Source organism: Lepus europaeus, chromosome 11 (genome assembly GCF_033115175.1).
Source record: "Lepus europaeus isolate LE1 chromosome 11, mLepTim1.pri, whole genome shotgun sequence".
NCBI classification, from domain to species: domain Eukaryota; kingdom Metazoa; phylum Chordata; class Mammalia; order Lagomorpha; family Leporidae; genus Lepus; species Lepus europaeus.
The window spans coordinates 79,444,804-79,467,536 of NC_084837.1; the positions used below are offsets into that span (position 1 = coordinate 79,444,804).

General features: G+C 41.6%; 1 long non-coding RNA gene across 1 annotated transcript in view; it reads left to right on the plus strand.

Moving 5' to 3' along the window:
- The window catches only part of LOC133769576 (uncharacterized), a 159,985-nt gene that overhangs the window by 72,559 nt on the left and 64,693 nt on the right, over positions 1-22,733 (plus strand). Inside the window, exon 2 of the long non-coding RNA XR_009867211.1 lies at positions 1,190-1,430. This is a non-coding gene — a long non-coding RNA (uncharacterized LOC133769576). The remainder of the gene's footprint in view (positions 1-1,189; positions 1,431-22,733) is intronic.

A 22,733-nucleotide genomic window follows, 5' to 3' on the forward strand; every position in this document is an offset into this window, starting at 1 on the left:
TTTAGAGGACACAGTTATGCTATGAAGCAGAAGGTTAGTTCTTCCATTCCTAATCACAGTCTCTGCACTCTGTATCTCTTCACAGAGACGATCAGATCATCTTCAAATGCTTGATCTCATACGTGACTTACAAAAGCACTGCAACATTGGTAGGGCTGTAATATTGTACCCTTTTACAGACAAAATAGCTGAGGCTCAGGAGTTGACATGACTTGTTTAGAGCATTGAGTTAACACACAGGCACTTTAAAAAGCTTGTAAAAAATTTTAAAAATTCATTTTGGTGCAAAACAAATTTGAAAATACATGTATTTTTAAATAATGCATATTTTCATGAACTTTTGAAGACTTATTGTATGCATGGATTTCAAACATTTTTTAAAAATTTATTTGACAGGTAGAGTTTATAGACAGTGAGAGAGAGAGAGACAGAGAGAAAGGTCTTCCTTCCATTGGTTCATTCTCTAAGTGGCCGCAATGGCTGGAGCTACACCGATCCGAAACCAGGAACCAGGAGTTTCTTCCTGGTCTCCCAAGTAGGTGCAGGGGCCCAAGGACTTGGGCCATCTTCTACTGCTTTCCCAGGTCACAGCAGACAGCTGGACTGGACGAGGAGCAACCGGGATTAGAACCCGGCGCCAATATGGGATGCCAGCACAGCAGGCGGAGGATTGACCTAGTGCACCACGGCGCCAGCCCCTCAAACATTTTTGCGTTAAAATAGACTTGTCTTTTTAATTCCATGTCTCACACACTATCTGAAGTGGCCTCCTGTGCGGTCATGCAGGGTCCCCTCCAGCTCTCCTCTGTAACATTCCTTGGAAACCCTAAGGGACTGCTCTCCAAGCTGTGGTTGACACCGCACTCAGCAGTGTACCCGGGAGATTGGCCCCACTGACAGCTGTAGCTTTCCCTTGAGGTCTCTTGAGTCTTTCTCTCTTGGTGGTTTCCTCTCCCTCCATAAAGAACTTGAAGCCTTTGATACTTCTCACAAAGTGGGTGGGAGGAAACAAAGGAATTGGGAATTCAGTGAGCACTCACTACAGAGCAGTGCTGCCCGCATCACACCTTTACTAGAGAAGTGATACCACTTCCTTTTTGAGAGAGGGGGGGAAATGTGGCTCTAGGGTGGACTGGATCACAAAGCTGGGGAGTGAAGTCACAGTTGTCCGTCTCTGTCATCTTTGCAGAAACAGGGGGACCTGGCGTTAAAGACACCCAGTGCACTGGAGCTAAAAAGCCAAGCCTCAGAACCAAGCAAATGGAATTTCTCTCTATGAGCAGTAAGCTGTCTTGGTCAAAATACTTCCACTGAGCTGGCAAGCATCAGGGGAGGCCCTGAGATGCAGCAGGAAGCAGATGGACCTGGTGGCTCTTTGGCTCCTTTATGACGCTCCCTTACCGCTGAGGAGGTGGGGAATAAACATAAAGGTAAGCGTACAAGTGCGACATTTTTAGATTGTGGTAAATCCCATAAGGGCAACAAAAGAGACAGTGGCATTGGGGGTAACTGGGCAAACTGAGTGGGTGTTTGGGGAAGTGGTGCATGAGTTCTGAACTAAAAGGAGAGAAACCCCAGAGGAGAGAAAAAGGGAGAACAAGCTGGGCAGGGGACTGCAAGTGCAGGTGCCTCCTGCTGGACAGAGCTTGGAGAACGGAGGGTCAGTGTGGCTGAGCACAGCGAGTGAGGTGCGTGTGGAGAAGGCCGCAGTGGCCAAGTCGAGAGGAGCCTTGAAGGCCATGGTCCAGAGGCTGGATTGTATTCCCAGAGCAATGAGAATCTGTAGAGTTTTCAGCTCAGCTTGGAAGGGTGGTTCTACAGTGGAGGCTCCTCATAACTCAAAACTCACAGAGAAATTTGGAGAGCATTCTGTCATGGCTGCCCAGCACACTGGCCTGGCCCAGACTATCTCTTCTGCAAAAATATTTCTGCTTACCCACATGGAAAAAGCCTAGTTAACATATTTTAGGAGTTAGAGAGTGAATACATTCTTCAGTGTTTCTCTTATGATGAGCCATGAGTAGAGCTGGATCAGTGTGATTAGAAAAGTAGCACAGGGCCAACAATTAAGCTGCTAGTTAGGGCTCTCGTGTCCCACAGCTGAATACCTGGGTTTCTGGGAGCAGTGATGGCTCTAGTGGTGGGGTTCCTATCACCCACAGGAGAGACCAGAATTGAATTCCTAGCTCTTGGCTTCAGCCCACCCAGCTCTGGCTGGTGAGGGCATTAGGGAAGTAAACTAATGGATGAGTTTTGTCTATCTGTCTCTGTGCCTCTCAAATAAATAAGATGAAAAATAACAAAAAAGTAGTAACTTCATATAATCAGGTAATATTTTTTCCTCCTCCTCCTCTCTCTCTTCCTTCCTTCCTTCCTTCCTTCCTTCCTTCCTTCCTTCCTTCCTTCCTTCCTTCTTTTTGCAAGTATATTTAAATCCATGGCTTCGAGGAAAGGAGCTGGCTCTCCCTTGGCGCTCCACATGTCCTTTTGAGCTCATGTCTTGAAATCTGGGGCAGATTCATCTGACACAGACCTCTAGGAAGGCATTTCATGTTGGAGGGAAGACAGTCCATTGTGGATGCCTTGCAGAGTGCCCTGGATGGGAGAAGCTTGCAAAACCCACCAACAAGTTAAGTAATCTCCACTTCCCCAGCAACTCTCCAGCAGCATAGTACTCAGAGGACCAACAACAGGAAGGCAGGAAGCCCATGGTGCCAGAACCTGGGGAGAGAAAAAGATGATGAAAAATAACTTCCGGAAGAAATAAACTCACATTTTAAATAGAAACAGGATTTAAAGAAAAATAAAGCCAAACATCCCATCCAACAGGAAATGATGATCAGCTTTAAGAAATTCCAGGGAGAGTACCCTGGGACAGTTGAAAAATTGGCACAAGGACATCAGTTGGGCTGAGGAGGAGCTAAGGATGGATTGACAAGTTTCCCAAACATCTGGAGTTGTTCTCAGTGTCCTAACAATCTACCAGGATCCTCAGAGGGTAGAGATGTCACCAATGTGCCAGAGGAGTTTGGTGAAGGTGGTATGGACACTTGTCACCATTGGTCCATGACCTCCTGCAGTCAGTGGATAATTACTGTGTGCACAGATTCCAGGCACCAGGGATATTTAGGGAAAAAAAAAAACAAAACAGCCTGCATCCCTGCTCTCAAGAGGCACACACCCATTGCTCTGGGAACACTATGCTTCCCAATTGGAGAGTTCCTTAAGATTGTTTATGAGAGCGACCTGCCATACTCCAGCAATGGGCCAGGAAAAGTGACTGAAGCTAGATCATCAGATGTACTCTCCCTGAAATTTGAATCATAAGGAGTGACAAAAAATACTGGGGGAAACATAGTTGGAGTAGATTCATCCACATTCTGCAGAGAAATCTCCTCTTGTGGTTGAGACCTGGAACCTCGGAACTACTGTCTTTCAAGGCAGCGCCCTCAGTCCTCCCATAAATTCTGTGAGCTGCTGCATAGCTATTGGATGGATGCCAACTCTGCTTAGGTTTGCCAGTGTCGGCGTCTGTTGCTTGCAGCCAATGATCCTTGACTAAGAGGACCAGGAGGAAGCGGTTTTATATAAATGATTGCCTTTGCAATTTAGATTAAAATTTTGAATTCTTATGTATAAATCTTATTTTTCTAACTTAGATACTCTTGTCTAAACTATTGAAATGGACTTCCTTTGTTCTCTTTGCCTTCAGTTTCTCACAGTGTCTCCAGGCACTACAGTCAGGATTATTATTCTAAACTGTTTCTTTACTTCTTCAGAATCCTCAGCCTCCTTAGCCCGGTGGGCAAAGCCTGCCAAAGTCTGGTCCTGCCTTTGTAACTTGCTCCTGACATTCTCACATATGCAATGTTAAGGCCACATGGCAAGGGTGGTGGGGGGAGGGCTACTCATTCTCAAGTTCTTAATGCAGTGGTCTACCTCAGTGCCTTTGCACAGTCCTTCCCTCGCCCAGGAATACCATGTTTCTGTGTTCTTTGTAAGCTCTACTTTATCTTGAAGAACTCAGTTGAAATATTAGCTCTGGCATGAAGCCATCTCTGACCACCTAGAAGGAATTAATCACATCTCCCTCTGTGTTCCCATGACCCCTATCTTGAACTGCTACTGTTGGCTTCCGTCTTGACCCTGGGGTAGCTTTATGCATGTTCATGGGCTAGTCCACATGCAGCCAAGGGCCTGCATCTCTGGTCTTGTAAAGCTTAGTAAAGTGCCAGGCTAAACAGACGATGAATGTCCTGGAATTAATTTAATTCGCTAGGCATAAGACTGTAAAAGTTATTATTAGTTGAAATTGATCTGAAGATGAAGAGTCAGGTTCAGACCACACAGTCAAAAACCAGGCCTTCCTCATACAGTCTCCTTCAACGCACAGACCAACGGCCCTTGTGCCACCTCTGCGCTGGATGTCGGCTGTCTCCTCTCCATGGTCTACCCGGTCCCTAGCACATGCCAGGAGTTAAGTAAGTTATTGTTGAATGAATGAATAGATAAATGAACTTGATCCTCATTTACCCTAGGATGAATCGTGACTCATACCCACCCCCTAACACTTGTTAGGCCTCATGCAAGAGTAGAAAGAAGTCTAACATAGCAGGTGTCTGAATATTTCCAAGTTACCAAGGAAGTTAAATAATTGTTCTACTTTTTGTTTTCTTTCTACCTTGACTAAGGCGTCTTCACTACTGGGACTTTGTCAGAAAGTGGCTCAGGAAAGGTTCACTGTAGACTTGCAGCCCTGGGCCTGCTCACTTCTCTTCTTCCCCTGGCTGTGCCTCATTCCTTGAGCGGCCACACATATCTTAACTGTGGCCACAGCACCCCACAAAACACTACCGTTGGTCCCACATTGGTTCTCCCTTGAACCTAGGGGTTTGCATATTGCAAGTCTTGCCTGTCCTTAGGAGGGCCAGGCCAAAGATGAGACCCACACAGGTATGGAAGCAGCTCAGAGACTTTGAAGCAAGGATTTCCGGAGTCCTGCATACAAGGGCATGGTCCAGAAAGGGAAGTATGGACTCCATCCTGCATACTCATCATTTTACAGGGAGAATGGTTAGACGAGGGCAAGAGTAGACCCAGGGCAGGGCCCTTTCCTGCCCAGCTCCAAGGACAGTACTGCTCTGGCTTTATACTTTCACTTAGAGATTTATCCTCCTAGGGATCGAATAAGAAAGCCATCCCTCCCTCCACTTCATGAGTCTGCTTCTACAGTGTTTACCCTGGGAGGTTGCAAAAAGCCCCAAAAGTGCTGTGGGTGAGAGTGAAGCCGCATGATCCCTAAGGGGAGTCACAGGACGAAATGCAATAGGTGAGGTCCTTCTCAGTGTGGGGGCGAGAGTCACTTTCACATCAAGTATGCTTGACCGTGGAGGTCCAGAAGTTTCTGTTCCTCAGTGTGACTTCTGCCGTGAAGCACGGAGCTTGGACATCGCCTTGGACAGACCCAGGCAGGCGGGAGGCCTGAAGGCTGACAATGACACTGCAGTTTTTCTGAGCCGAGCGAAACCAGTGGCGGGCGCTTTAAAGAAAGAAGGAGATTTTCTGCACAAGGTCTTTCAAATGGGCTCCTGCAGACAGCTGTGGCCAAGCTTTTGAAATATTTCTAGCCTCCGTTTTCCTGCTGTGAAGTCTTTCGAGCAACAGCTTAGGAGCGATGAGCTGTTTGCTATTCTGGGGCAGTGGGTGTGCAGATGAAAGGGCAGATGAGTTGGGGCGGAATCATTCCCCAAGCGCCCATAAAATTTTTGATCTTTGGCCCCTGCTGTAAAGTGACTCTGGGAATGCCGGTCAGAAAGGACGGCGAGTTCCGCGGCACGAGGCCTTGCCAGGACCTCCATCTGGGCACCTGGAATACAGTCCTTGGCACCCAGGGCACCAAGATGGGGACTTTCACCACTCCTGGTGGCTCCATAGGCCTGTTGCAACCCCAGAGGATCTCAGCCAGACGACACTGAGAAGTGGGGAGGTCTCATGAGCTAAGCCTTGGCAAGGGTGTTGATGCAAAGAAGCAAATATTCCACCAAGAAAGTAAAGTTTTGTCTGTGCTTAAACTGAGGATTTAAATCACTTAGGTTCAGGTGAGTTGAGGCTGCTTGATTTGCTGAGCAGAGCGCTTAGCTGGGAGTCAGGAGACTGGGAGTGAGCTCTGGACTGTGTCACCACTTGGCTGGGTGACTGGCCAAATTACATCCCTCCCTGGAAAATGAGAGCTTTGGACTATTTGTCCTAGAAGTTACCATCCAACTCTAGGGTTTGAAATTAAGTTTTCAGAGGTAGTGGGTTCCAAGAGGCGGTCCTGGAAACGTTGTCATGTATTCCTCACGTTGAAAGGATTTCCTGATTGCGTTTTTCTCCCGATAACTATACCATTTGCTTAGCGTTGGGACTTTGAGCTCTGGCAATCTAAGTTCAGTCCCAGCTTCGTCACTGATAACTGTGGGCTTTGGGTGCATGTTGGTCCCTTTGCTTTCCTTATCTGTGAGGATATCACCTGCTTCCCCAGTGGCTGGGAGAGTTAGATGATAGCTGTGCATGCTCCTCTGGTGTTAGCTCTCCATCTGCACGGCAGCACTGCTCTTGAGATTGGCAAGGCTGGGCTGGCTCGTGGGAGATGCCACAGGAGGGAACTGATTGTCCTTGGGCTAGGACTTCCAAGGCCATTACTGAGGAGGGTACAGGCTTTTCCCAGACACAATGTTCCATTTTTTCCCCATCGGAAACCCATGTTCCACACTGGATGAAGCAAAGGACATGGCCCACAGGCAAGGTTTCCTAAAGTAGCTCCAGGGTGATCCAGGTGTATTCCTCAGATCCAGAGGCTGTGTCAGAAACAAAGCCATAGAAGTTCAAAGCCCTAGCTGGGATGGGAGGAGCTCTGATATAATGCCAAGGGTGCTGGCTTTGGAGTTAGGGTTGGGATAAGGACTCTGTTTCATTTGACTTTGTGTCCCTGATGCTTAATAATGTCACTGTCATTCTGCTGGGGCTAAATAAATGTATGCTTATTGAATAGAGGAAGAAAAGAGGAAAGAAAAAAAGAACAGAAAGGAAGGAAGGAAAGAGGGGCTAAGCTTGACTGCTGGCTTTGCCGCATGAAACGTGGAGCGTCAGTTTCCTCATTTGTAAAATGCGGTTTAAAATTTTTACCTCCGAGGTTGGAGGATTCATTGTGGTACAGCATTTTAATCTGCAAGCTATTATGTTTCTACCATCTACATCTATCTGTCTTTTGTCTGACAGTCTGGGATAATAGCAAAAATAACAAAATCCAAGCTGAAAGTTGCAGGAAGTGAACATGGAAGCCCTTTTCCTGATTGGTTAATCCCCATGAAAACGGCATGGCTTCCAACTGTATTTTAATTTAACATGGGTGTTGATTCATCATATTTACTTTCTTGGCCTCAGGGTTTGTGTATTTTTTTGAGAAAAGAGGCAAATCGTAATAAAATAAATTCATAAAAATTTTCCTTGTTGTTTGGGTTTTACCTAGAATATTGTTACTCCACTCAGTGATTTTCATTCTGTACACTGAAGATGTTGAGCTTCAGCTCATTAGCAACCTGCTCAGCTGTGAAGGAAATACTCAACTTCTGTAATGTATGACCCAAGGCAAGGCATTCAGCCGTTTTGCTCTCCTGGGTGAGACACGTGCAGACCCTGTGTTCTGAGTAGCATTGGCTTACACTTCTTTCTGGTGCTGCTCCTGTGCTTCCTTAGCACAGTAGTTATTCTGAGCATATCATGTGCCCAGCATTGTGCGAGGGGCTGAGACTAGAGGATGAACAAGACACAGGCCTTGTCCTCAAATCAAAGGGCAGACACAATAGTAATTGCACACATACTAATTGGCTAATTTCCAAATATCATTGAAATGAAATTCTTTTGAAATTACCCAGACATGGAATTAACCAGGCCATAGTTTCCAAGTAGAACAGAAAAATCAAGTAATACTGAGCTCCTAGTTTGTGTTAATGTGATGTGAGTGTCTCACACGTACCAGTTCAGGCCCCCGCTTTCCAAGTGCTCCTGAAAGCAGTCAGCTCCCATTGTGCCGCAGGAGTAACTGAAACGCAGAGAAGTTAGCTGGTCGGCACAGGGTCTTTATAGTTATGTATACTCAAGCCTTGCCCTTTCAACTCTATCACATCACAACAGAATAATGTACCCAAGTAAGTAAAAACAACTTTTCACCCGTTCTTCCGATGCCTTATAGAATTTCTGAAGTCTAGAGTCAAGATGTTTTGGGTGAAACACTGCAGGTTGGTCCAGTTCTGGGGCAGTAGCCTGGCAGCCACGCTGCAGCTTCATTCACAGTGAGTCAGGAGTGCTCCCTTCTGAGCACCACCCTCTGACGGGCTTATGTTCTTTATGGGTCTTGGCAGGAGGGAGAAGTAGTTAAAGCCACATTTGGCTTCAACAGAAGCCAAATCCATGTGATCCATGTGACCTTTGAGTGACTTCCTCATCTGTAAATTGGAAATGATAATACTATATATATATATATATATAGATAGATAGATAGATATCATGGGACTGTTGTACTAAATCAGATAGTATCTATAAAGTGTTCCTTAAGTAGGAGACCTAGAAATGTACATTAGCTATGATTCTTTTTATCCTTCAGACATTTCCAAAGATGGAGTGGGCTGGCAGAAGCTCACTTGGAGCACAGGGAGCTTAAGCATTAGGTTAGCTAACTCTGAGCCATTCGGTCCACTACATCAATAGGCCTATGAATGTGGTTTTTGGAAGTTCTAGGACCATTGTTGACCACCTCTATGTTTTTTCAGTTTATATTTCATAGTACCTGGCAGAAAAATACAATGTTTCTAGTCAATGAATGGTTAAGAGTACTTAGTACAAATTAAGTACCTTAGTGGAAATAAAAGTCACATCCCCCTCTCACGTCACAGTGTTATGAGAGTCCCATTGTTTAGTGTCCAACAACATTGCCAAGACGCATGTTAAGAAGGTTGTCTGGCCAGGTGTCCCAGGCCTGTCCTTGAGTGTGAAGTGAGTCCTCCACCATTTCTTGAGTACAGTAGAATATCACTCAACAGAAGCCAAGATTTTGATTCCAAAAGGGTTCTCGCAGATACTGCCTTTTCCTAATTTCTGCAGTCAGTTCTGGTCTCTGTGGCTCTTCCCGTCCAAGTTGTGCTTGGGCTGTGCAGGAACTGAGCAAGAGCCTTTATCCATTTCATCAGGGCCCAGACATCTGGGATGCCTCTAGGGATCCAATTAATTAAAAGCATGCCTCACATGCAAATATGTCCATTCAGTTGTTCTGCATTGAAATAAATGAAGCAGGTTTTTTTTTTTTTTAAATAGCATCAAGATTTCAATTTTATTATCTTTTTGTTTCCCTTCCACTGACATACATACTTCGTTGTTTTTTAGAGGGTAGCATGTTTAGAAGGAAATTATACTGGTTAGATTTTGATTGTGAGTCACTGAAAAGTTTAATGTACCACTGGCCCAACAATTAGGAAATTCACTATGTCATGTAACAGGAAGCTCAGAAATAGGGTGGGCTGTGGGGCTGATTCAGCTGCCCAGTGACGTCATTGAGCATCCCAGTTCTCAGGGCCTCTGAGCTGCACCATCCCGTGTGTTAGCTTTGCCTTCACGCTAGCTCTCCACATCTAGACCAGACAATGTCCAGAGGGAGCAAAAGACAATACCTTCTTTGTGTCTGTATTTTTATCTAGGAGCAGCTGGCACTCTACCTCTCAGATTGTATTAGCCAGGTTTCTATCCCATGCCCATCCCCAAATCAGTCTTCAGCAAGGGGAATGGGATGAGCATAATCAGCCTGAATGAGTCATTTGGGGAAGAATGGGTGTTGGGCTGGGAAGCCATCCCTACTCCAGTAGACATAGGCACTATTTTAAACTTGTGGATTCCAGTTGGTGACCACCCCAGTGCCATGGATGCTGTAGGTCATTAGTACAAAGTTGACAGTGATGCCCAAAAAAGGTTTAGGTTCTGTCATCTCTGTCATTGAAACCTGTTTAAATCTGCTGCTTGGAGGTTCCCTAACGCCTTCGTCTAGCTTAGCATAAGCACGGACAAACTACAAGGATGCCAGCGTGTCTCTAAGCTAGTGGTGCCTCTTGGGGCTGTATCACAAAAGCAGGAACTGGGGAGTGGCCTGGATCTGTGGTTTGGCAGGTCCACTGAGGCTCTGTCCGCATTCCTCCCTGAAGGCAGGACGGATGATGAGTGCAGAGCTGGCTTCCTCAGTCTGGCTCATGCAGAGTGAGGGGAATTCTCAAGACGCACCACTCTGAGCAGTCCTTTCTGGGTTCTATGGCTTCACTTGCCCACTGATTAACTATGAGTATTAGAGGGGCCTAGAAATGATCACTATGGCTATTTGAATAATAAAATCAAGTTCTTGCATCATTTCACTGTTCCTTTGAGGGGGAAAAGTGTTTGGAGCTCAAAACCCATGAAGACCTTTCCTGTTTCTGATGTCTGTATCACAGACTTGGCTGCAAAGGTTAAATGTTTTGGATTACAAAATGTACATTATATGGGGGTCTTCCTATAAATCAACAAGGCAGGTATGTTAAACACAGAAAAATATCTACAGCTGTTCCCTTACTCATCCTGCTTGTTATTTAACTCAGTCTGGGCCCTAAGGAACATTTTTAGTTGTACTGTCAACAGTTTCAAAACAAAGAAGAAACTGCGACTGGCAAATGAGGAACCCAGCTGGCCCTCTGTTTAGGCTCCCACTGCATATACTTTAATCCTGACACCTGCAAGCTATTTAATCAGGATTTACAATTGAACATGAAGGATGAGGGTCCACAGGGCTGTGTTCCTAGTGTTTGGATTGCAAATGATGGAGAAAAACTTTGTTATCGGATGTTGTAGTTATTTGAAGTTGGGTGCCCTCTAACCCACGGGGAACCCAGCATCATTTATCACTCCCCAGAAAAAACTCAGCTCAGGCAGACGCTGCCCCTCACAGCCCAACATTCTATTTTTGCTTTTCCTGTATTCTAGAGTAAACAAACTTGGAATTTATGAACATTAAGAAAAATAATTTCCAGAGAGCATGTGGCAGGAGAAAGTAGTTCAGAGTGAAAATAGTGAAAGTATAGTCTTGATTTGGACACAAAGCAAAACGTAGACAAGGGCATTTGCCTACCGTCTGGCCAAGGTGTACAGTATACAGAATGTCCTCTACTTGCAAAGTTACCAACTTTCATGGAAAAGAACAAAGCCTTGAGTTAGAGAAAAATATGGCAATTGTGCCCAATACAACAGATGGAATTTACAGTTGCTTGTAAATGAGCAAATTACTCAAATGGATTTTTTAAAATGCTCTAATTTTGGAGTTGGAAAAAATCACCTTAGGAAAAATCCTAAAAGTCTAGAATGGAAACTTTTTGTAAGATTAGCTACCTTAACGGTGTGATTGGAAGGAGCCTCCAGAAATGGCAACTGATCACTACTTATCAAGTCTCCTCTGGGTTGAGTATTTTAGGAGAAAGGAAAAACCAGAAGACAAGTCCCTGCCCTCAGGAAGCTTCTCCTCTCCTTAGAAGAGAAGGTCCCAGTTGAGACAATAAGAAAACGAGTTAGAACAGAACAGTGTTTCAATAAAAGGAATTTCAGAGAGGAGATGATCATTGCCAACTGAATGCATCAAATAGAACTTTCAGAAAAACCTGGAGTTTGATTTGAAAATGCAAGTAATTGAGATAGCACTGGTTCCCAACATACTGTAGCATAAAGAGACCAAAATGTTTAGACCCACTGAACATTAATGTTTAGAATCCACTAACTGAGAAATACTTACTGAAAAACTGCTATGAAAATTTACATTAAAAATTATGTTTGTGGCCTGGCTTCATGGTGCCTAACGATGCCAATATCCCATATGAGCAACAGTTTGAGTTCCAGCTACTCCATTTCTGGTCCACCTGCCTGCTAATGTGCATTGGAAAGCAGTGGAAGATGGCCCAAAAACTTGGGCCCCTGTCACTCACATGGAAGACCTGGATGGAGTTTCAGGTTCCTGGCTTCAGCCTGGCCCATCCCCAGCCATTACAGTCATTTGGGGAGTGAACCAGTACATGGAAGATCTTTCTCTCTATATATAATTATATATATCTCTTCCTCTCTCTCTGTAACTCTGAATTTCAAACAAATAAATCTTTAAAAAATGTTATGTTGTTATTTTAATCATAGCAATATTTACATGCATTTGGAAAACAGTACAAAAAGGTGCAAGGCAAAGAGCTCAACCAGTCAATGTTCAAGATACGATTTTGTATAGGGCTTCATATCTTTTTCTTGTAATAGTTCTATTTTTTTTTTTTTTTTGACAGGCAGAGTGGACAGTGAGAGAAAGAGAGAGAGAGAAAGGTCTTCCTTTTTGCCGTTGGTTCACCCTCCAATGGCCACCGCGGTAGGTGCGCTGCGGCCGGCGCACCACGCTGATCCGATGGCAGGAGCCAGGTGCTTCTCCTGGTCTCCCATGGGGTGCAGGGCCCAAGCACTTGGGCCATCCTCCACTGCACTCCCTGGCCACAGCAGAGAGCTGGCCTGGAAGAGGGGCAACCGGGACAGGATCGGTGCCCTGACCGGGACTAGAACCCGGTGTGCCGGCGTTCTAGAGTCTTATGTCCACTGGCTTTGAATAATGTGTTTGGGTGCTTATGAAACTGTGCTCATAGGCATTAGAGCAAATGCCTGCTGAATTGAGCAGATGGTCCTGTAGACATCTGAAACACTTCAGGGGCAGTGATCAAAGAAGATGGGGCTTGGATGTTGCTTTCGTAGCAACTTTCAGTATCTCCAACAGCAAGTCAGCCCTTCCAGCAATTCCCTTCTCTTCATCCACTGATTTCAATATGCCCAGGTTGGCAGTGGCACAAATTCTAATGAATCTAGAGAGGGAAAGCTAAAAAGTATGGACAAAGTCATTTAACATCTTCCGCTGGACATGCAACAAGCTTACCATGAAAATCCCTTTTACTGTCAAGAGTTTGCACTACTTTTAAAGACTACCAGGCTACTAGATTTGCTGCTCTCCTCAAGCAACTGCTTTATCCATGTGAATAAGAAAATGTGCTAATTTTTTTCCTGAATGTTAAATAGCAGATGTTTCCTTATGTTTTTAAGCATTCAAAACACAGGAAAACAGAGAAGAAAATTCAGCCAGTTTTCTGCTGTGATTGTTTTGGCACATAACATCATTTTGAATGCTGATTGTTTTCACCTAATATACTGGGCTTAGATTCCTTGTCAATATGTATTTTCTAAATCCTGATTTTTAATGGCTGCATAATATTTGACCTCATGAATTTCCCATATATATTTGACCAAATTCTTTTTGTTACACTCCTAGGTTGTCTCCATCTTTTTAAACTTTAACAATGAAGTGATGAATATTTTTATACATAAATCTTTATGCTTATCTGCAAGAAAATTCATCTTCATTTGACCAAACACCTTGAATTCTATAGTTAAATTCTGGAGTTTTCTATCTTGTTTTGGCTTTCTACCAGTTTCAGATATTTTTCCCCCCAGATACATTCAAGTTTAATTGACAAATAAATAAAAATTGTGGATATTCAAGGTACACAGTGTGATGATTTGATATACATATAGACTGTATAACAATTACCACAATCAAATCAATTAACTTAACCAGCACCAGCCATAGTTACCATGTGTGTATGTCCTCATGTGCTCTTATCAAATTTCAAGTAAATTATACAACAAATTAACTATAGTGACCTTGCTGTATATTAGTGTATTATTCTTCCTCTTACAAATAAAGAAGGTTCAGAACCCTTTGACAACATCTCCTCATTCCTCCCCACCACCTTCCAGCTGTTGGCAGCCATGATTCTACTCTGCTTCTATGAGTTCAACTTTTTAAGGTTCTAAATTAAGTGAGATAATATAGTATTTGTCTTCATGTGTCTGGTTTTTTTCACTTAGCATGATGTCCTCCGAATTCATCCATGTTGTAGCAAGTAATAACACCTACTTTTTTGTATGACTGAATAACACTGCATTATATGTATGTGTATATATATATATATATATATACACACATATATATATAATCCAGGTTTCCTTTTCCGTTCTTCTTTTAATGGATACTTAAGTTGTTTCCATTAGTTGGCCGATGTGAACAATACTGCAATGAACATAGCAGTGCAGAAATCTTTCAAAGATACTGATTTCACTTCTTTTGAATGTATACGGATATACAATATTCATATATTGTATATAATAATAATATATTCTTAATTATATATTCTTTTTTTTTAATTTGACATATAGAGTTAAACAGTGAGAGAGAGAGAGAGAGAGAGAGAGAGAGAGAGAGAGAGAAAGGTCTTCCTTTGCCGTTGGTTCACCCTCCAAATGGATGCTATGGCCGGAGCTACGCCAATCCGAAGCCAGGAGCCAGGTACTTCTTCCTGGTCTCCCACATGGGTGCAGGCACCCAAGCACTTGGGCCATCCTCCACTGCCTTCCCGGGCCACAGCAGAGAGCTGGACTGGAAGAGGAGCAACCAGAACTAGAACACGGTGTCCATATGGGATGCCGGCGCTGCAAGGCGGATGATTAGTCAAGTGAGCCACGGAGCCGGCCCCAATAATATATTCTTAATAATATAGAATATAAGCAGAGTGAGACTGCTGGATCATGTGGTAGTTCTATTTTTCATTTTTTTTTTTTTGAGAAAATTCCATACTGTTTCCCATGATGGCTGCGCTAATTTAACATTCCTACCAACACTGTGTAGGGAAGGGTTCCTTTTTCTCTACAACCTCACCAATGCTAGTTATAACTTGTCTTTTTGATAATAGCCAGATAGATGTGGGGTGATACCCACAGTAGTTTTGATTTGTCTTTCCCTGGTGATAGGTGATGTTGAACCCTGGTTCATATATCTGTTGGCCATTGCATGTCTCATTTGGAAAAATGTCTTTTCAGTTCTTGTGCTCATTTTAATTGGGTTTTATTTATTTTTGAGTATTGAATTATGTAAGATTCATTTATATTTTGATTAACACCTTATCATATATTTGGTTTACAAGTATTTTCTCCCATTCTGTAGGTTGCCTTTTAATATTGGTTGATTGTCTCCTTAGCTGTGCAAAAACTTTGAGTTTGCTGCAGTCCCACTTGTTTATTTTTGCTTTTCTTTCCTATGCTTTTGGTGTCAAATTTTTAAAAATTGGTAAGAGCAACATTAAGGGATTTCTTTTCTCTAAGCTTTCTTTTAGGAGTTTCATGGTTTCAGGTCTTATATCTCAGTCTAATACACTTTAAGTTTTATATATAGTGTAAGCCAGGGTTCCAATTTTATTCTTTTGCATGTATATATTTTGTTTTTCCAGTACCACCAATTGGAACTATTATTTTTCCATGGCATATTTTGAAACCATTGTCAAAGATTGGTTAGGCATATATGCATTTTTTTCCTGGACTATCAATGATGTTCCATTGGTCTGTGTGTCTGTATTTTTTTTTTTTCTGTCAGTACCATACTGTTTGATTACCATAGCTTTGTATTATCAAAGAGTTTAAAACCTCAAGCATTGTTATTCTCTCTCCAGGTTTCTATGTTTGTTTGAGGGATCTTTGTGGCTTCAGAGAAATTTTAGAATTTTAAAAAATTTCTGTGAAAAGTGTATATGAATTTTTTTAAAGATTTATTTTTATTTGAAAGTCAGAGTTACACAGAGAGAAGGAGAGGCAAAGAGAGAGAGAGAGAGAGAGAGAGGTCTTCCATCTACTGGTTCACTCCCCAATTGGCTGCAATGGCCATAGCTGTGCCAATCCGAAGCCAGGAGCCAGGTGCGTCTTCCCAATCTCCCACATGGTGCAGTGGCCCAAGGACCTGGGCCATCTTCTACTGCTTTCCCAGGCCATAGCAGAGAGCTGGGTCGGAAGTGGAGCAGCTGGGACTTGAACCAGCACCCAGACGGCGGCTTTACCCACTGTGCCACAGCGCTGGCCCCAGTACTGTGTGAATTTTAATAGGGATTGTCATGAATCTGTAGATTGCTTTTGAGAAGTATAGAAAATTTAACAATATTAATTATTCCAACCCATGAACATGAGCTCTTGTCCTACTTATCTGTGTCTTAACTTTCTTTTATCAGCATCTTTTCGTTTTCAATGCATAGGCATTTCACTTCCTTGGTTAAATTTATTCTTAAATAATTTATTCTTTTTGGTATCATGGAAATATGAAGGATCATAAGAGACTTTTATGAACAATTATATGCCAATAAGCTGGATAATCTCTGAGAAATGGATAAATTCCTAGGAGCTTACAGTCCAGCAAGACTGAATCATGAAGAAATAGAAAATATGAACAGATTAGTATCGAGTATGAGATCAAATCAGTAATCAAAAACCTCCAAACAGAGAAAATCCCAGGACTTGATGATTTCACAGGTGAATTCTACCAAGAATTTAAAGAATGATTTATTCCAGTCTTTCTCTAATTCTTCCAAAATTTTGAGGAGGAAAAAATACTTCCAAATTAAATCCCTGAGGCCTGCATTACCCCCATAACAAAGCAATATTAGGATACTACAAGAGAATTACAGGCTAATATTTCTAATGAACATAAATGCAAAAATACTTAACAAAATACCAGCAAACTGGATTCAATAGGAGCATCAAACACCATGATCAGGTGGATATGCAAACCACTGAATGTGATACTGAATGAAGGGTAAAAATCACATGCATCATTTAATAGATGCAGAAAAAATATTGAACAAAATTCAACATCATTTCCATAATGAAACCACGTGACAAATTAGGTATAGATTGAATGCACCTCAATGAAAACCATATGTGTAAGCCTAGAGCTAACATATTATTTAATGATGAAAAGCTAAAAGCTTTTCCTCTAAGATCAAAAATAAGACATGCGCTTGCCATGTCTGTTCAACATAGTACTAGAAGTCCTAGCCAGAGCAGTTATCCAAAAAAGAAATTAAAGACCTATAAATGAGAAAGGAAGAAGTTAAACTGTCTCTGTTTGCAGATGACATGATCTTATATTTAGAAAACCCTAAAGACTCCACTAAAATCTCTCAGAGCTAATAGAAAAGTTTAGTACAGTTGTAGAATACAATACCAATGTACAAAAAATCAGTTACAATTCTATACAGTGGATTTTCTACCAAAGAAATGAAGAAAATAATGCCAATTATAATAGCCTCTAAAGAATGAAGTTCTTAGAAATTAGTTTAACCAAGGAAATGAAAGATCAGATTCTATTTGAGATCTTCATTTAGCCATTGACGAAAGTACAGCTAATACAAGGCTGTGAGGTTACCTATTGCCACATGGGAAAGTCAGAAGAGCAGAAATTACCTTTTTGTCTTCTTATGGGAAGTTGAAGAAACAGTGCATTGTGCAACACAAGTAGTTGATAGAGGAGGAATTCGCACATAGGAACTCAATGCGTGGAGAGCCAGGTAAGTTCAGGGCAGGGCACGGTGCTTAAACTCTTGCTGAAAGGAAGAAATTCCAACTGAGCTCATCCTTGGAGTTTGGTCTTTTTGCCAATAAAATGGAGTGGTTTTTTTGAAAAGAGTATTTCTGTTTCTTTTTTTTTTCTTTTTAAGATTTATTTATTTATCTGAAAGGCAGAGTTACTGAGAGAGTGAGAGAGAAAGAGAGAGAGAGAAACAGAGAGAGAGAGAGAGATCTTTCATCCGCTGGCTCACTCTCCAGATGGCTGCAATGGCCGGAGCAGAACCAGTCTGAAGTCAGGAGCCAGGAGCTTCTTCCAGGTCTCCCACATGGGCCATCTTCTTCTGCTTCTCTATGCGCATTGGCAAGGAGCTGGATTGGAAGTGGAGCAGCCAGGACTCGAATGGGCACCCTTAAGGGATGCCGGCACTGCAAGCAGCAGCTTTACCCACAGTCACAGTGCCAGCCTCTAATGATCCACCTTAATTCATTTGATTATTTATGGAAACTGCCCCTTTAACAAATAAGTACTACTTAAGACCATCCTAAACAAATGAAATTGTAATTGCCCTGATTTGAGAAAAACAAAATTAAGATAACAGAATTTTTTGCAAGAAGATACTAGTTTCTTACTTTTGCATTCATAGAAAGTGTACATAGTTAAGCATTCTTAAAAATATTTGTTATTTTATTCTTTTTTCAGCTTGGCATTTGCATGCTGATAACTGTCTTTCAAAGTATTCCTCTAGTACATGAGTAGAGAACTTAAATATATCAAAAATTGTGAGGGAAATAGAATGATATTGTATAATAATTATAATCCTAAAGTGTGTCAGACCCAATTTCTTAAATTTCTAAGGATCAGAAAAACCCGTTATAACATTCATATAGAGAAAAGAAAATATCAAAATGTTTGAGAATTTATTTTAAATGAACAAAATCCTAATAACAACATTTGACAAAAATAACATTGATAAAACCTCTGGCTCAATATCACATGTTAATAAACTTGCAAAAATCCTACTCAGAAGTATTAAGATGCTAAAATATGTATTGTGTTGTGCAGGAGTTTATGGATAGTTCATAAATGGGAAATCCATGAATGTATAAAATATTATCTCAATATATGATCAAAATGCATAAGACCCAACATCTTTCATGTTTAAAGCTTTCAATTAACTTGGTATAAAATGATACATACTGTACCTGAAAAATTATACACACACATAAGCCAATAGCTCTGTAGCATCATTCTTAATCATGAGACATTAGGGCAATTTCTTTACAAGAGAAATAGGAGGATATTATCACCATTATTTTTATATTCATAATATAATATGAAAATCCTGGTCAACGATGTGTATCTTGAAACAGGAAAGAGTAGGCTGTGTTACTCACAAATAATTTGATGGTTAATCTCGATCAGAGGTAGGTGAACAGTGCGTTAAGGACTAGACTCAGTCAGTGGATGACTTTTATAAATAAAGGTTCATTGGAATGCAGTCCTGCCTTTGGCTTCTATATTATCTGTGGCTGTTTTCCCACTACTGTGGCAGAGTTTAATAGTTGTGACAGCAACCTCGTGGCTCATAAAGTCTTAAATATTTACTATCTGGCTTTTTACAGGAAAAAAAAAAATGTGACCACTCATCTAGCATACCACAAGAAAGCAGTTAAAGAAACCAGTCAGGTGTCAAAAGGTAAAATCTACCAAGTTTAGCTTTATACTAAACCAACACTAAGTTATATAATATTCAAAACTTTACAAAAAATAACACATTTGGACATACATAAGAGACAAGCTCTACACAAAGAAAATCACCCAATTTTAGTGAAGAGTATAAAAGAATATATAAGTAAATGTAGGACGTAGTATGTACTGAGTGTCAGACAAATGGCAATTCTTCTGTAGTATTTTGTAAATTTAATGTAATTTCAATAAAAAATTGCAATTTGGGAGGAAACCAAAATGAGCCATAAATTAATGTTTAAGAACTGTAAAAAAGAATTGACTAGCAGGTAAATAGACCCTTCAACATAGAATGCCAGACATTATTGACGTTTATTTCTTATTTACATAAAGTCCAAGATAATGTTTCAGCAACTCTTGGGAGGTGCAAGGACCCAGGCTGCTTCTCTCTTCTACAGCCTCAAGGTTGTCTTTGGGATCCTCTCAGTTCTCCACAGCGGGAAAGGGAAGAACATGGAGAATTGCTTATGTGAGTGTTTGTTTTCAGAGACCACGCTTGAGGTGGCACACTTCACTTTCCTTTATGCTCTCTCAGTCATAGAACTGTAACGAACTATAAGAGAGCCTGGGAAATGTAGTCCAGTTCTGTGCCTAGAAGGAATTACAAAAGGGGCTTAGTGAACAGCCTGCGAAGTCTGCCATAGCACCAGATGGGCAAGTTCAGAAACAGACCTCAGCATATGTCAGAATTTATTATGTGATAAATATGGCATTGCAAATCAGTGAGGAAATTACAGTCAATTAACAGAGCTATAACCAAAGATTTTGGTTATATCTTTACCTTCACATTACACAATAAAATTAATTCCAGATGTACTACATGGAAGTATATGTAAAAACTAAAACCCTAAAAACATTTGTATTTACTAGAATATACCTACCTTATATAGTAATATATACTATAATAATTTTAGATAAATAGCTTGATATTTTGATAGGGAAGGTCTTTCTAAATATAAAAAAGAAGAAATCAATAAAGATTGATTATGTCAAAATTAGCCAAAGAAAATAAAAAGGCAAATGTCAAAAGGAAGAAGATGTTTTAAATATAACAGTCAAGATTCAGATCCTAAATATGTAAAAGTGTTTATCATCAATGAGAAAAATGTAAATTCTGCAATTGAAAAATAAGAAATTAGGTGGAAGTGATTATTAAACAGGTAAAATATTAAACCTCAGTAACAAGAACAGCTTAGGAGTGGAATGACCTGATTGAGTTGCAACGTTCCGTCTAGGTAACTGGCATTCTTGTGGAACCAACCACTCAGGGTTCTATCAGGATTAAGTGAGATAAATAAAGAGCAAAGTAAGCACTCAACAAATGGTAGCCACTACTATTTTTATTACTCAAGTTATTCATGAGCATATTTTTAGGGGAAAGTAGGAAGATTCAAAATGTATAGTCAGTATGATTTTATTAAAACACACAGAGATGCACACAGCAGCAAGGAAGCGCACTAGAACTTTAGAAGGAGTCCTCTCCTGGTTATGGGCTTAGCAATAATTGCTATTTTCTCCTTCATACATTTGTATATTTTTCAAAATTTGCTTAGGAACATGTATTGTTATGGCTACATAAATCTTTTAAAATCTCTAAGAAACATTAAGTATACATCTTTAATGAAATGTTGAGTGACCCTAAATAGTTCAAGTTGGCCTGCTGCTGATTTGTTTATGAAACCAGGTTTGTTTCAAAACCACCATGGGTGGGCATTTGGCACAGTGGTTAAGATGCCACTTGGGATGCCAGTATCCTATATCAGAGTATCTGGGTTTGAGTCCTGACTCTGCTGTCAATTCCAGCTTCCCATTAAACTGTACGCTGGGAAGTGGCAAATCATGGTTCAAGTAGTTGGGTCCCTGCCACCCACATAGGAGACTGGGAATGGGAGATCTGAACTGAGTTCCCAGCTCCTGGCTTTGATCTGGCCCAGTCCCAGCTGTGGCAGGCATTTGGGAAATAAGTCAGTGGATGGGAGATTTCTGTCTCTGTGCCTTTCAAATAAAATAAGTAATTAAAAAAAAAAAATTCCAGGGGCCAGCGCTGTGGCTCAATGGGTTAAGCCACTGCCTGCAGTGCCAGTATCCCATATGGGCACTGGTTCAAGCCTTGGCTGTTCCACCTCCAATCCAGGTCCTTGCTAATGTGCCTGGGAAGTCAACAGAAGATGCCCCAAGTCCTTGGACCCCTGCACCCACCTGGGAGACCCAGAAGAAGCTCCTGGCTCCTGGCTTCAGCCTGGCCCAACCCTGGCTTTTGTTGCCATTTGGGGAAAGAATCAGTGGATGGAAGATCTCTCTCTCTCTCTGTCTCTCTCTCTCTCTCTGTAATTCTGCCTTTCAAATAAATAAATAAATCTTTAAAAAAAAATCCAGACCACAGAAAAGTCTCTATTTCTTTTTTTGCTTCATTTCCAGCCCAGTAAGAGTCCCTCTTTTTCATCTGTCCAAATTAAGTGTGAAATAATTACTCAGAAAGGAGTCAGAATGATAACCAAAGTACTTTGGGAAGACTGGATTATGACAGGTTTGTTCCAAATGTAGCTAAAACGATGTGAGTAGAGGTGCTGCCCTGGAGGAATGCCAGCTGGTCCGAGGCATCTGTCTTGTCTCAGTCCCAGTGCTGCTTCTCATGTATTGTGTCCAGTGTGTACTCCTCAGGCCATTCCCGTCCTAATCTCCTGTTCTACTCTGGTTTTTCCCTTTGCCCACTACTCCTGTTCCTTGGAAAGTTACTTAAGTATCAGTTTCCTCACCTGCAAACAAGGGTGAGTGATGCCTTCTCCATGGGATTGCTTTGCATAAAACATTTAGAATGATGCTTGCCACAGAGCTGATGCTAAATAAACGGAGGTTGTTATTATTCTCGTACTCACTCTTCAGATGTCAACATACAGACTCTCATTCACTTTTCCTGCTTTGTTTCTGAGATAGGAAATGAAGGGGGAGGAGGGCAGGAGGGTAGGGGTGAATTTCTCCTTTGCCCACGCCTGGATAGATAATTTCTAAATAACTTCAAGAAAGCAAGCATTCATCGAACATTTCTTTCTTTCTTCTTCTTCTTCTTTTTTTTTTTTTGACAGGCAGAGTTGGACAGTGAGAGAGAGAGAGAGAGAGACAGCGAGAACAAACATTTCTTGTAGCTTGTCCCTGAGATGTACAAGTCAGACGTACCATTTATATGTGATAGCGTACCTATGGTAGAACCTCCCGGTCCCAGTCCCTACCTCACCCACCACTCCTGCTGTAGGCAAAGGTCACAAACATTATCTCAGGAAGCCTCCTTTCCTTGACCACATCAGATTAGACCAGGATGTGCTCTTGTCATTAAATGCACTATGGCTGACAAACAGCCTATGGTGATGTTAGGTGGAAACTGTTTTATTTTTTGATCCTGCTTCAGTTATTCTCAAAAAAACTCTCCTGGCTTTCCTTTACCACAGGCAGTGATTCTTCTGGTCCACTTCTGAGTTGGCTG